Genomic DNA, 6,488 nt, shown 5'->3' with positions numbered 1-6,488 from the left:
CCTGTGATTCCCGCCTACGGTGCACGCGGTATGGATGGTGGTATAGTCCCGCCTGTGATTCCCGCCTACAGTGTCCGATAAATGATTGGATTTTGTGTATATCATTTTCTGAGAAAATGTTGGATTATATTTTTGGCTAAAATGGGATTTTTAGCGTGTGTTGGAAATAAATCATTTTCTGAAAAAATGAGGTTTTGGGATCTGCTTGTTGGTTGCATTAATGCATTTTTATTCCGAGGATTGTTTGGATTATTACTTACCTGTGGTACCATTTTATGGTATCACAGCTTTTGATGCAGATGTGGATGACGAGCCTTAAGCTTGGCTTCGTTGTAGGAGTGATCTGGGATTGCTCCCGTATATCGAGATTCATTTTATCAATTATTATGTATTTGCCTTTGTAATATAATTTGGGATGACTGTATAACTTTTTAAAAGATGCTTTGTTTTGAATATTTGTATTTAAACTTCTGGTACTTAGATGACTTATTTACATTATCCACTACGATTTTTATTGTACACTTTTGCATGTTGCACACACTTGGCACTATCGTTGGGATGCGTGACCCATGTTGTCATCATCCCGACGTCACGATTCCCGTATATTTTTGTACGTGGGAGTCGGGGCGTCACTGGTGGTATCAGAGCAGTTCGGCTCTGGGTAAACCCACATGTCCCTTAGGTGAAGTACCAGAAATTTTTATTTTTAAAGTTGTAAGTTCAATTATTTAATTTAAAATAAGTTGTTTTTATTGGTTTTATTTATTTTATTGTATACTACTTGTTTGTTTATTTTATTTTATTTTATTTGTTTTATTTTATGGCAGGTTATTTTATTTATTTATTTTTAATTATTTTATTGTACACTACTTCATTTGTTTTATTCATTTTGTCTTATGATATTTTATTGTTGGTTTTATCCTATTTTACATTGTATAGTGGTATTTTAATTTGCTTGAGTTGAAAGTGGGGTTAAGGGTTACGCTATAGCAGGAAGATGATACGATCGAAAATGTTATTGTTAGGCTTGAACATTTAGTGTAGTATGCCTGAACTCTTGGCGATTGGTTTGTTTTTAATATCGAGACTTGAAGGGAACGACATGGTCTGGATGATCTCTGGGGAATAGGATAATTGAGGTTTTAGATTTTATGGAGATGACATGAGGCTTTAGAATAGGAGGTTGTAAGTTCAACAAACTTCAAGGTTAGATTTATGAGAAGTTCATCTGAGGTTTGTGACTCTATAGTTTTCAGGAAATAAGTTTATTGTATTTAAGGTGGTAGGTTCAACAAGCATTTGAAGGATTACTTAGATTAGAAGTTTTCGATTTTGCCGACTTTGATAAGCAGTTTGTTAACATTTGGGACTTGAGGATTTTCAAACTTTATAAGGTGAATGTTTTAGATTTAAGGTCATCAATTTTAAGGATAATAGATGGTGGGAATTTAGGAAATAATTCTTGTTGATTTCGAGGATATAGGTCTAGATGATGAAAATGGTAGTGATGGACCACTTGCACATTTGGAGCATATTTTGTTTTGACTAAGGGTGCATGAGATCGATGCGTAGTAGTGGTGAGTGTGTATGCATTTCGGAGAGTACATAGGTTCTTGTCTCATTTTTGGCTTGGAAGAAGTGTTTTGGGTAGGTGTTGAAAATGAATAAATGCAATAGTATTAAATTCAAGTGATTTTGGCTTGGAGTTTTTTTTATGAGTCGATCGGAGTGTGCAGTCGAAGTGGGTTACTCAATGGAATTATGGTTGGCAATAATTATTGTGATTATCTACAAAAATTAATTGTGACTTAAGGTTACCTAGGAATTTAAATTTTGAGGTTATACTTTCTTTGGAGATTGAGCATCCAGTTGGTTGAATTAAGGACATTGTTATTTAAATTGAAGAGAGATTGATGGGTCGTCATATATGGTGTATGATAAGATCTTGGAAGCTGAAGCTTAGGCATTAGCGATGGATAATATGATAAAGTATGTGAGTTAATCAAGCATTAGGATCCTTGGGTGATTTGCATTGGCTTTTGGTGGATTGATGATTTGAGCAGTATGGCTTGCCTTGAGGTTTAATAGTGATGTGCTATTGAAGGAACTAGTCGTACTAATACTAGCTTATAGGAGTAGAAATAGGTGGGCAAGTTACCAAGAAGGTTTTGATAATGTTTTGGTAAAGTCAATGATGGTTCGTAATGAGTTTAGTCACCGCTAGATTAGATGTTATTCTGAATGTAGGTAACGAGCTTTTAGGTTTAGGTTGTCGGATAGAGGTTTATAGGCGCTCTTATTGGTTGGCCGAGTTGGAATTGAGCCTTTTAAGGTATGCTCCTTATGTTAGATGAGATGGGCGTATTTTGGGATAATGTTACTTGTTTGCAATTTGAGATGTTGAGGTTGATTGATATTGGTTTTCTGTTAATGATCGTAGATGTATTTTGCGGAATATTGGTTTTGATTAAGGCAACGGAGTTACTTGAGGACTATGGGTGATAACTCGTAGTTTTGGGAAAGAGAATGTTTTCTACTAAATTATGATAAGACTTTTCTGGTTAGTAGGTATGGAGCCACCTTGTACTCGATGGTGTCTTTCTATGAGGACAATTTTATGCATATGGCGAATTATCAGAGTGCGCAGCAGAAGCATGATATTTGCGGTTATAGTTAGGAGTTCGGATGTTGTGCTGATCTTAAGGACTTAGTGGTGATTTGAATTTTTGAGACGATACTTGTAGTTGAAGATTAATCATTTAGTTGTGCCAATTATGTTATGGATGGTTAACTTTGGAAGTGGCCATTAGGTTACCAAATGTAGAATTCTATGGAGGTTTAGAAGTTGTAGTATAGGAGTCGATTGAGGTTAGCACATATTATTGTATGGAGCTATTAATCATTGGAATTTATTGGATTTGTATTAAGGTTCTTGTAAAAAATGGAGATTTTTTAAAACATAGCCACCCTAGGAATATTGGACGTGAGATGCCATTAAAAGTCTAATGTAAGTATGATGGAATTGCCTATGGGAGTAGACTTGAGAGAGCATTACTTACGCTTTTGGGCGTTGGTGATGGTATGTTGTCTCAAGCGTGTTCTGGTTGTATAATGTATCCTGTTTTAGCGTGATGTATGGCCTTACAAATTTCGAGGACGAAATTTTTTTTAAGGGGGGAGAATGTAACACCCCGTATTTTAGTGTATTTTTAATTGAAGGATTATTTTAATTAATGTAAATATTGGTTCTCTTATTTTAAGTTTATCGAATTTTTAGTGGATTTATTTTTATGATTTTTAAATTGTGAAAATTAATTTGTTATGTTTTCTTAATATTTATTATTGTGATGCATTTAAATTGTTCTTTATTTTAAATTAATTGATTGTTGGATTTAATTATTCTATTTTTATTGTATCATTACGTTTAAATTATTTTAATTGATTTGTCGTTTCCGTTGGATCATTTTTGTGACCCAAGATGTGAGGATTGGACCTCATTTCTTTCCCTCTATTTTTTCTTTCCTCTATTTTTTCTTTTTTTCTTTTCCTTTCTTTTTTCTTTCTTCCCCTGCTTCCTCTCCCGCGCGCAACCAACCCTCCATCTCTTCTCCGTCCGTTTCTCCTCTTCTCCCAGCCCACCGCCGCCGCGCCGCCGTGGCCCTCACCGCCCCTCCCGTTCGCTCCCCCACTGGCCGGCAACCACTCCCTGTCAATCCCAGCCCCTATCGCGCCGCCGTTAGCCTGCACGAACTGTCCAAAGCCGCGGCCTTCTCTTCGTTCCAGCGTCATCGTCGTGCCACCTCCGGCCACCATTTCTTCACAACTTCATCCTCGACCTCCTAGCAACCCAAAGCACCCATCCTTAGCTCCGATCAGTCACCGGTGAAGCTTATCTATCTCATTTCCGATTTGGACATCTTTGGCCTAAAACCACCATTTGCGCCGCCACCCATGGCAAACCACCACCACCATTGGCTTCATCGACGTCTCTAAGCCCTACCCTATTAATTTCGGGTCTTGGTTTGTCGCCGTTCAAAAGTGCATTTTTGAGACCCACGGCCAAGTGTATTTTACATTGTTTTGTTGCTGAGCCACCACTTCTTGTAGTTTCGTGATCTTTCGGAAATTATAATACAGCACTGTAAATATTTTCTCAACGAACTTTTGTGATTTAAATGTATTTTTGCACTAACTCATTTTATCTGTGAACTGGTTGGTTATGCTGGACTGAGTCCGAGGAGTTCAGGGGTCGGATGGATTATGGACGGAGTTGTTGTGTGTTTGGTTTGCATTGTGAGTCGTTGGTTGTTGGTTATGGCGTTGTTCATGTATATGACATATTGCAAGCATGATCATGTTTGTAAATGAAACTGGGTTTTCGTATACATACATTCATGTTCATGTTGTAACTGAAAACTGAGTTTTCATGTGTTTATTTGAAAATTAGATTTTCATGTGAAATGATTCTATGTGTTTGAAACGACTCGATTGACTGGTTTAAGAAAAAAGAAAGGAGACTGTAGGGATGGTGGTAAGCAGGGATGGTGGTAGAGTCCCGCCTGTGATTCCCACCTACGGTGCACGCGGTAGGGATGGTGGTATAGTCCCGCCTGTGATTTCCCCCTAGAGTGCTCTGATAAGTATTCATTGTGTGTGATAAGTATTCATTGCGTGGAAAGGAACTGTAGGGATAGTGGTAAGCAGGGATGGTGGTATAGTCCCGTCTATGATTCCCGCCTACGGTGCACGCGATAGGGATGGTGGTTGTGTCCCGCCTATGATTCCCGCCTATGATTCCCGCCTACGGTGCACGCGGTAGGGATGGTGGTAAGTAGGGATGGTGGTATAGTCCCGCCTGTAATTCCCGCCTACAGTGTCCGATAAATGGTTGGATTTTGTATATATCATTTTCTGGGAAAATGTCGGATTATATTTTTGGCTAAAATAGGATTTTTAGGTTGTGTTGGAAATAAATCATTTTCGGAGAAAATGAGGTTTTGGGATCTGCTTGTTGGTTGCATTAATGCATTTTTATTTCGAGGGTGTTTGGATTATTACTTACCTGTGGTACCATTTTATGGTATTACAGCTTTTGATGCAGATGTGGATGACGAGCCTTAAGCTTGGCTCCATTGTAGGAGTGATCTGGGATTGCTCCCGTATATCAATATTCATTTTATCAATTATTATGTATTTGCCTTTGTAATATAATTTGGGATGACTGTATAACTTTTTAAAAAATGCTTTGTTTTGAATATTTGTATTTAAACTTCTGGTACTTAGATGACTTATTTACATTATCCGCTACGATTTTTATTGTGCACTTTTGCATGTTGCACACACTTGGCACTATCGTTGGGATGCGTGACCCGTGTTGTCATCATCTCGATATCACGATTCCCGTATATTTTTATACGTGGGAATCGGGACGTCACAAGAAATATGACGAAACTCTACATCTTAAAATCCTGAATCCAAGTGCCTGAAATTAGCTAATTAATGAGCACCTTGGGCTGACATATTCACAATGGTTTGTGAATCATGTTCAACTATAAGACTTTTGAACACCCATATGAATATAACTTCGTTGTGAATCTCATTTATATGTGGATTTTACTGAAAACAAAAAATTTTCTAATCTCCATAAAATAATATATCTACAATACAAGTAAATTTAAAGGGATCTTCAAAATAGCCTCTTGTATCTCAATAGAGATGTTTATGGACAGTTTCTCCCTATTCCACTAAAGTACTTCCATATCTATTAGTTTACTTACCTTTACATCTTAATCCAAATTTCCCCCTTCATGAAAAGATAATACTTCTAGAAGCCAACGATCCTTCCAATTTCTAACATCCTAGCCAGTCCCAACTCGCCACATACAACCTTGTTGCAAAATCCACTTAGGATGACTACCCAATGTAGAGTCGAGGAAGGAAGAATAAGAAAAATACTTCACTTTGAAAACCTTATAAAACAATGAATCAATATTTGGAGCAACCTCCAGTCCTAGTTTGTTAATAAGGCTAAATTGAAGACCTCCAAACGTGAAGATCCTATCCACCCATCAAACTTGGACTTACACATGTTATCCCAGCTCATCCAATGTAGTCTCATTTCAATTAATTTCTGACCCCACTAGAATTGTACCATTAAGTTTTCTAGATCCTTACACAAACCAAATGGTAATTTGAAACAGCTCATGGAATATGATGGAACTTATTGTGCTACAACTTTAATTAAGATTTCCATCCTTGCTCGTGATAGCATTTTCTCTTTCCAACCTTGCAGTGTCTTCCAAGCTCGATCCTTGATAGAATTGAAAACACGTCTCTTTGACCTACCAATAAAAGAAGGTAATCCCAAATACTAATAATGCGTTATAGCATTCTCTACATTCCACACTGCTAAAATACTTTCTCTAACCTTAACTAAAGTGTTTTGACTAAAACAAATTGAAGTTTATCCCTATGAACTTGTTGTTCAG

The sequence above is a fragment of the Juglans microcarpa x Juglans regia genome, chromosome 8D (assembly GCF_004785595.1).
Source record: "Juglans microcarpa x Juglans regia isolate MS1-56 chromosome 8D, Jm3101_v1.0, whole genome shotgun sequence".
Classification (NCBI taxonomy): Eukaryota; Viridiplantae; Streptophyta; class Magnoliopsida; order Fagales; family Juglandaceae; genus Juglans; species Juglans microcarpa x Juglans regia.
This window is presented reverse-complemented; position numbering follows the sequence as displayed.